We start from the raw sequence: 9,887 nt of genomic DNA on the forward strand, positions 1-9,887 counted from the left end.
AATCTCACTTAACCCAAATCCAATACTATTTTGATTGAGACTGATACAAGTTACATATTTTTTTTTCTTTTTTTCTTTTTTCCTTTTTTCTAAATTGAGTTTTTTTTAAAGCAAAATCAAACCGAATTCAAATTCGATTTGATTGTCAGTTTCAACCGGAAATCTATTTAAACCGACAAAACCATAACCCAAACCGATGAGCACCCTATTTCAAGCTCCTTAATTTTTTGCAAATCTTATATTTGATAGAAACACTTAAACATGTTACCTAAAAGTATATAAAATAAAAATAGAGATGGATTTTCAAACCTAGATGACTACAATATACTATATGACGACTTTTTCATACGTCCAAAACTAAAATTATAAAACTATAAATTCCAAACTAATACCGGTCAAAGCAAGGCACATAAGCATAGTTGTACATCCTGCATTAGCATATGTACATTATAGTTTTTAGACACTTTCGTAAACTAGTTCCAATTTGCCGTTGTATTTATGGCCCAACCTATTATTACGTACATGTGTATATCTTTATAAATTTCAACTACAAACTCTTGTGACACATTCACATAGCATCTGTTCTTTCTTCATTTAGCTTAATCCTACGATCATCCAAAGTCTCATATACCTCCGTCTTTCCGGCCGTTTCGGGCATATTCCGGTGAGTTTACCATGGGTTTATGTCGGATGGTTTTGAATAATATGTATTTGGTCTTGGAATTGTTTACACCTTTTTGAATCTTTCTGTTTTTTATTACCCTTTCTTTAATGTTCTCTGTTTTGTTCTTTCTTCCCATCCCCTATAATAATCACAACAAAAAAAAAATATTGAAAAATTTTAAAACTTGTATTAAAGTAAATTACTAAAGGATTGTGTCTTTTACTTGAAACCCAAGTTTATGGGTTTTTGGCACACATGTACGTGAAAACGCGCATAAATGTTTAATATTATGTTAGAAACAAACATATCTAGTAAAATCACACTCTACTATTATGTTATATTAAAAAAATGAGTTGATTAAAAATCTAACTTTTACGTCAAAATTCAAGAATATTGTTCACCATATTATTTGTGTACTTATTAATTTTATTTTTTCTTCAACAACAAACATAAAATAATCACCAACCTTGTTAACAGAAAGTTAAAAAAGTTTTACTAAATTATTTACAAGGAGTACATGATAAAACGATTTTAGTGGATTTAAAGATTTAGGTTTTCCTTTATTCTCATTATTTTAGAAATAAAAAATATCTAATTACATTTTTAGAAATCCAGAATATACGAGCCTATATAATAACCACCAAGCCATTAATAAAAACTAAAAACTGACGTAAATTTGTGTTCCCGAGTTCATTAAAAGAAAGAAATGAATGAAAAGGAAAGCCCTTTCCCTTCCTTCTCCTCTTTCTCTTCTCTTTCATTTTCTTTCCATCCATTTCCTTCCAAATTGAAAGGAAACAAGGCCTTCCAATTTAGCCTTACTTTTCCTTTCAATTCCTACTGATTTTTTCAATGAAACTCGAGAACACGTATTTTCTTACTTCCTTTCCTTTCTTTTCCTTTCCTTTCCTTTTCTTTTCTTTTCCTTTCCTTTCCCTTCTTAAATGATACTAAGGAACACGGAAAATTTTAAAGGCTAAACCAACAATTCAACATAATTAATATGCTGAACTCAATATATATATATATATATATATATATATATATATGGGTTAGTTTCATTGAGAACTCAAAAAAAGTTAAGAACTTTTAGGAACTCTTAAAAACGAAATATTTTTTTAACTTTTTTTATATATTAACATTATTTGAGACTTGTTTTATCATATTTATAAAAAAAAATTTTAATTACATATATAAATCACAAGTTACACATGTGTAAAATTTATGTGATAAAAATTTACATACGTGTAAAAAAAACGTAGATATGCGTAAAAAAACTAATTTTCATAATTGTAATCGTAAATATAGATGTCAAAAGTGATAAAATTATACTTAAATAACATTAACCTACAAAATTTTTTACAAAAAATGTTAGTTATTAAGAGTTCATTCAAGTTCTTAAAAAATTTAAGAGTTCTCAAATGATAGTAATCGTATATAATATTACTTTTGCTAGAATATAAAATAAAATAAAGGATATATTTATTTGAACCAGCAGTATCTCAAGAATGAAACCACTGGAAACTAGTGTATTTATTATTACATTACATTAAAATTAAAATACTAAGTACAGTACAACAATGAATTCTCTTTATTATTTGATATATGAATAATTTAAAAGTAGGTATCCGTCCATATATAAAAAAGTTTCCCTCTTCTACAAGAAACAAAAACCACTTGTTAACAAAACATTAAAAAGACAAAACCCTTAGGAAATCTTGACAAATCCAAACGTGGTTGTAGGTCATAATCTATAAACAAGTGTACGGAAGTACTGGGACATGGATAAACAGTTTGCAGTTAAAGTAGAAAATGGTAAGAAGGGAGTTAATGGCTCGCCGTCTGTTGGTCCGATTTACCGCAATCTTCTTGCAAAAGATGGCTTTCCTCCATTTGAGTCCGACTTGAAAACAACATGGGATGTGTTTAGGTACTTCAAGATTCTTGTTTTTGTTGTTCATTTTTATAAAAGTAATGATTTTTATGTGAAAAGATTGAAGATGGTTTTTTAAGAATATGGTTAGTAATTATCTAACTGCTTATATAGTTTTGTAATAATATTGAAATATGCAGGAATTCGGTTGAGAAGTATCCGGATAATAAGATGTTAGGATGGCGCGAGCAAGTTGACGGCAAGGTAATTAACTTTTTTTTTTTGATGATTTTGTTGTATGTATGTTGTTGAAATGATAATTTGATTAATGGTTATATGTTTAGTGGGGGCCATATATATGGAAAACTTACAAGACTGTGTATGAGGAGGTTTTGAATGCTGCTTCAGCTTTATGGCTTCAGGAATTGGACCGGTATGTAATTAGGAAGATGATCATGGATACTTATAAAAGGTTTTGTGTATTTAGGAAGATGATTATTGATAATCATTAAGTCTTATGTAACTAGGAAGACAATCCTAAAGTCTTATGTAATTAGGAAGATGATCAACATTTTTTTATTCCAATTTTGGTTATGTAACAGGGCTGTAAAGTGGGAATCTATGGTGCAAATTGCCCTCAATGGATTGTGGCAATGGAGGTGAGTTTTAAGTTTCGGTTTTCGACCCGTTTGTCAAGTAATTTTTGGGCTTTTATGATGATAGAATTCCAAGTAATTTTTATTTACTTAACATTATTTATTTATCTATATTTGTTGCATTTGATCAGGCCTGCAATGCCCAGGGTTACATTTCTGTGCCTCTATATGACACCCTTGGTAAACCACTCTTTTTCTGTATTATTCAATAGTATAAAAGGTTAAAAACAAGTTTTACTGTTTGCAAAATTAACTATTTACATCTCTGTATAATCGGATAATTGGAAGCAGTCTTTTTATTCAAAAACACGAATCCAGCATACGTTTAACTCGCTCTGTTCAATTAATATGTTATCGGGCTTTTAATCTTTTACCTAAGCAGGATCCGGAGCGGTCAACTTTATATTGGACCATGCTGAAGTTGATGTTGTTTTTGTCCAAGATAAAAAAGTTAAAGAAGTAAGCACCTTAAATTAGAACCAAATTAATAATCATAAAAATTCAAACTTTTTAGATAATATAGCTTTGATTTTGCAGTTACTGAATCCAGAGTGTATACACACCCAACGGTTAAAATGTGAGTAAACTAACTGTTATATAGACATTAGCTACTAAAAATTACTAGTAAATGATTAGACTGATTTTTTTTTTCTTATATGATTATAGTGATTGTTTGCTTTACTTCAATGAAAGAAGAGGAAAAAGATAAGGCGGATTCGATGGGGATAAAATCCTATGCGTGGAACGACTTTCTTCATGTGGTTAGTTGTTACAAGATTTGACCCGTTCACTTATTAATGGGTTGATTTGGGTTTTGTTTTATCTCAAACAGGTTGATTAGTTTAGGGGTATTTGGGATTGTTTGTTTAAACAACTTATATGCTTATGTTAATAAACATAAACATAAGTTAGTTAGATAAGCAATTACGAAAAGCCCTAAAGTGAAACAAGCCAAATGGGTCGAAAGTCGCGCTTTGTTGAATTTTTAATATGTACAATATTTTAAACCATTTTACTAAAAAAGTCATCATTCTAAATAATTAGCGGTGACAATTTCCAACACACCTAGAAACACGCCACGAAAAATAATTAGGTTTTGGGCTGTCATATCTAACCCGTTTCAAAATACGGGTCGTGTTCGGATAGAACTTATTAATTAAACAAGTTATGTTTAGGTTGACATGTTTAACCTCTTTAGTTAAACAGGTCGACAACTAACCTACATATCACATGTTCAACACATTCTTTTGCAATCCACCAACCTAGTTAACACGTTAACAACTTGCTATTACAGGGACAACCCGCGAGTCAGTTTGATACGTTTAAATAAGTCGGTTAAACCGCCCATGTTCATGTTACACGATTTTATGTGTGTTCGAGTTAAGGTTGATGTTTTTGATAAGAATTAAAATAATAGTCATAACTAGTACATTAGTTATTTATAAAAAAATAAATTAAAAAAAAGGACGAAAAGTGGTTGTGGATCAACCCAACTCGCCCTGGCCCATTTAAATTCGTAATAATATGACCCATTTCAACCCGAACCCGTTTGGGCCCATTAACCAACTTGCTCAGGCCGCACATCTTTCCATCTCTGATGTAATAATATGTTTACGCTCTTCAAGTTCTTATAATACTTTTTTTAAAAATTTTCGATTAGGGGAGAAAAAATCCAACAGAGATGCAGACACCTGAACCATCTGCAATATGTACAATTATGTACACTAGTGGCACTAGCGGAGAGCCGAAAGGCGTTATAATAACTCATGAAAATGCTACTATAAACATACGTGGGGTCGATCTGTTCTTGGAGCAATTTGAGGACAAGGTATACACTATACATTTATCCTACACTCCTAAAAAAAATATTATTCTAGTGAAAATTGTCACAACTCACAGTTATAATTGAGCTTGTGCATGTTTTCTTTGTCAAGAATCTTGGATATGACACTGACAATAAATGACAGTGATAATTGTGCATGCGTGTTCTTTGTCAGTGTCCTGATCCTTATAGGGCTTAAGGTTTAGCGTTTAGTATCACGTGTTTTTGTTTTTTTTAATATCATTTGTGGCATGATAATTTTTCGTGTCATTTTTGTAGATGACCGTGGATGATATTTATTTGTCTTTCTTGCTTCTTGCGCACATTCTTGACCGCACGGTTGAAGAATATTTTATCCGTAAGGGCGCTTCCGTTGGCTTCTTTCACGGGGTAAACCCTTAAACTTTATATCTTTAAAAGTCATAATTTGATATTCTGCAATTGCTCATTTAGTTTAAAATTTATTTTGAAGGATATAAATGCATTGAGGGATGATATGATGGAGTTGAAGCCAACATTTTTGGCTGGAGTTCCTAGAGTTTTGGAAAGAATTCATGAAGGTGCAACACTTATTTTTCACAAAATTATCATACTTGCGACACACGATTTGTAAGTTAATTTTGATATGTTTTTACTTTCAGGTGTGCTTAAAGGGCTAGAAGAAGTTAATCCAAGAAGAAGGAAAATATTTAACATTCTATACAATTAGTACTTAAATCACATCTCTTGCATTTATTATTACTTTTCATATCTTCTGAATAAATGAGGATATAACATTAAGTTTGTATAACTTTTTTAATGTAAAAATGCAGCAAACTTAGATGGATGAAAGCCGGTTACAAGCAGAAATATGCATCACCGCTTGCAGATCTTCTTGCTTTCAGGAAGGTTGGTTAATTTATGTAACATTTATTACCTTTCATATTTCAACCCGTTTGCTTATAAATGGGTTGATTTGGGTTATGTATTATCTCAAACGGGTTGAATGAGTTATAGGAAGCCCAAAGTTTATTTCCAATGATGCATACAAACAGTACATTATTTTTCCAAAGATTATGGATTATTATTTTAATAATATTGTCTTTGTTATGATAATCAATGTGTTTATTATCTTAGGTTAAGAACCGGCTCGGTGGCCGGATTCGTCTTATTGTGTCTGGAGGAGCTCCATTAAGCAGTGAAGTTGAAGAATTCTTGAGAGTTACATCTTGTGCATTTGTGGTGCAAGGTTACGGTAAGTATTCCAAGAAAAATAAATATAAAAATTACTGATGTAAATAGGTCTAACGGGTCATATAAGAAATTAGCCAATTACATGCAACTGAAATGGTCAAAAGTCTCCACATGTGTATTCAAATGCTTACAACATTCTTTTAGGAACAGAAAAGTCATTTTGTACGTGATTAAATCCTTTCGATTTTCAAAATTTAACCAAAGGGTCATTTTTGCATGATTAAAAGTTATAAAAGGACTTTTTTGCTAAGTTTAAAAGTATAGGGATTTAATTGTGCAAAAATAAAGTCCAAAATGTTACATGTGGCATGATTAAGCCCCAAAACTTTATTAAAAGTACTTTTTTTCTTTTTTCTTTGACAAAATTATTAAAATAAGACGAATTACGGTTCGTGTTCTTTTTTTAGTTTCCTTGCAGACGGTGTACTTTAAACTTTTTTTTTCTACAAGTTTTGTCCTTTAAGCTAACTGGGTTAGAAAAAGTCAGTTAAATCCCCTCACGTGAGGTGCATGTGAGGGCATATTGGTCTTTTTGCCTACCCTGCAACTTCTTCTTCATCTTCTTCTTCTTCATTTTGCAGATCTTTACCTTCCCTTCCTTTCTCTCTTATTTCTCTCTCTACGCCACCACCATCACCATACCACAACCACTCCGCCCATGGATATCCTCAAACACCATCACCACCGCCACCACAACTCCAACTCCGACCACTCCTATGACGCAGACGCCGCCACAGCTCTGCCACCAGCCACTCCGGCCATGAATTAAAATCTGCGATTTCGATTTTTCAGATCTGCGACCACCAACCACAGCTCCGTACACCGCCGCCACCAACCACTCCGGCCACCACCACAGCTCCGCCACCACCGCTCCATCTCCGTCACTGCTTATTCGCCACCACCACAGCTCCGCCACCACCGCTCCAGCTCCGACCACTCCTATGATCAGTGAATCGGAGGTTGAAGAAGAATCAGCAGAGGTTGCTCAGGTAGCCGGAATTTCTGATGGTCACCTGAACCATCACCTCCGATTTCCCCAATTTTAAGCAAGCAACAACTGAACCCTAGCGTAACCGGCCGTAACCCACCCAAATCCGTAACCCTAATCGCCGCATCATAACCCCCTCCAGCCACCCACCAGCACCAAATTCGTAACCCACCCATCATAACCCTAATCTCCGGAATTTCTAATCGCCGCATCATAACCCACCCAAATTCGTAACCCTAATCCACCCAAATCCACCACCACTACCGTAACCCACAACCGTCGCCATCACACTCCACCAACACCACCATCCTCGCGACACTTTATCTGTTGAGGTTAGTAATTAAAGGGTTTTTTTTTGTGGTGGTGTGGCGTTGCGTCGGTGGTGCGATGTTAATGGTGTGGTGATGGTTGTTTAGAACTAAAAAGAAGAAGGTGAGGGTGAAGTTGCAAAGTTGCAAACATTAGAATGATTATATATATATATATATATATATATATAAATTTAAAAAAAAAGAAAAGAATATATATATATATATATATATATTCTTTTCTTTTTTTTTAAATTTAAAGACATATTAGAATTACAATTATGCCCATCACATGTCTGGCACATGTCATACTTAACTGCGTTTTTCTAACCCAGTTAGCGTAAAGGATATAACGTGTAGAAAAAAAATGTTTAAAGTACACCGCCTGCAAAGAAAGTAAGAAAAGGACACGAACCGTAATTTGGCTTTTTTTAAAGGACAAAATTTGTAATTCTGTCTTTTTCTTTTGTTAAAATCTGTGAAAAAAAAATCTAAAATGTCACATGTTGCATGATAGGCACCAAAACTTTATCTAAAGGACTTTAAACTTTAATAAAAAGACTTTATTGTTAACTTTTGAAAATTTAGGAATTTAATCGCTTGCAAAAATAAAATCCAGAATGTCACCTTTATTCAAAGGTAAAAAGTCTAAGGAATTAGTGATGCAAAGGGCAACAAAGTGATGGCCCAACCCAGCCCGTTTTAACACACTACGTATATGGCCTGTTTTGACCTGAACTCGTTACAAGACCTCCTATTTATGATCTCTAGCATAAATCATAGGCTGATTAAAAATTTGGATTTCTAAATTAGTTCGGTTATTATTGCAGGCATGACAGAAACATGTGGTTTGGCAACTTTAGGGTTTCCAGATGAAATGTGCATGCTTGGAACCGTTGGATCGCCATTTGTATATACCGAATTACGTCTAGAAGAAGTCCCAGAAATGGGTTATGACCCGCTATCCGACCCGCCACGTGGCGAAATATGCGTTCGTGAGAAAACATCTTTTGCGGGTTACTACAAGAATCCAGAACTCACCAATGAGGTTGTTAAAGATGGGTGGTTTCATACAGGTTAGTTATTAATCCTGTTGTATTCACAACATCAATGTGAATGCTATCCGATTCGGGTGACTAGCGGGCCCCACATTGTTTTTACCCATAAAACGGTAAAAACTTGCCAAAGTTTTTATCTAAGATAATATTTTAAGTTTTCGATTTTCCAGTTTTGTCACGATAGAAAAAATCAGTCAAATTTACCAACAGGCAACAGTCAGCATTCATGTAAAAAAAAGTCAAAATAGTCAAAGTTACCAAACAATCAAGCTGTCACGTTAGAAAAAGTCAACACAGTCAAACTTACCAAAAGTCCGATGTAAAGGGCCAGTTGTCATATATGTCAAACAAAGTCAACATAGATATAAAGTTAGTAACAGCTAGTTGCCACATGATAATGATGATCAAGGTTTTTTTGGGTGAAAATAAAATTAGACGAAAGTTGGTTAACGTTTTATGCATAAACGCTTACGAATAACGTGGATGTTTTTGCATCTTAGGTGATATCTGGGAGATGCAACCAAATGGGGTGTTAGAAATCATCGATAGAAAGAAACATTTGATAAAACTATCTCAAGGGGAGTATATTGCACTTGAATATCTCGAGAAAGTTTATGGCATCACCCCGATCATTGAAGATGTAATTTTCGTTACTCGTACTTTTATAATTTGTTGTTATTTAATTTTTTGCTTTCTATGACTAATTAACTTAAACAAATATGACTAGATTTGGGTGTATGGGGATAGCTTCAAGTCATCCTTAGTTGCAGTAGTTGTGCCAAGCAAAGAGCAGAGCGAAAAATGGGCCCATCAAAATGGGCCCATCAAAATGGGCCTACTCTGACTTGTGTAATCTTACACAGCTAAGAGATTATATTATTTCTGAGCTTAAATCAACTGCAGAAAGAAATAAGGTATCGATCGACTTTTTTTCCGAGATTTTAGAAATTCGTCATTCACAATGCGTGTGCATTATTTATGTATTCATTTGTTATTATTTTGTTTTGTTCTTTTAGCTAAGAGGTTTCGAGTATATAAAGGGTATAATTGTGGAGTCGCGCACGTTTGAAGGCGAAAAGAATTTACTCACTGCTACTTTGAAGAAACGAAGAGATAAACTTATCAACCGTTACAAGGTAGTTAAAGTTGTTTTAACTATATTTTCACTTGGCGTGATGTTTTTCGGTAGTGTTAAAAAAAGGCGTTTTTTGCTGTGGTGCAGGTGGGAATCGACAATGTTTACAAGAATTTGATTGTGAACAAACGCTAAGAATTTGAGTTATAA

The 9,887-nt window shown here is 33.4% G+C and overlaps 1 pseudogene across 1 annotated transcript; it reads left to right on the forward strand.

Annotated features, from left to right (window-relative positions):
- Positions 1–2,445: 2,445 nt before the first annotated feature.
- On the forward strand, positions 2,446–9,887 carry LOC143541217 (long chain acyl-CoA synthetase 1-like; annotated as a pseudogene). The gene is made up of 19 exons (XR_013136721.1): positions 2,446–2,594; positions 2,738–2,801; positions 2,882–2,970; positions 3,140–3,196; positions 3,325–3,373; positions 3,576–3,652; positions 3,731–3,770; positions 3,860–3,954; positions 4,854–5,021; positions 5,295–5,405; positions 5,488–5,575; positions 5,657–5,723; positions 5,828–5,903; positions 6,132–6,249; positions 8,375–8,620; positions 9,103–9,242; positions 9,330–9,516; positions 9,619–9,738; positions 9,825–9,887. The product of XR_013136721.1 is annotated as a long chain acyl-CoA synthetase 1-like (transcript).

The sequence above is a fragment of the Bidens hawaiensis genome, unplaced genomic scaffold (assembly GCF_021521415.1).
Source record: "Bidens hawaiensis isolate Kalapana, Puna unplaced genomic scaffold, B.hawaiensis_p1.1 tig00012474_1, whole genome shotgun sequence".
Lineage (NCBI taxonomy): Eukaryota > Viridiplantae > Streptophyta > Magnoliopsida > Asterales > Asteraceae > Bidens > Bidens hawaiensis.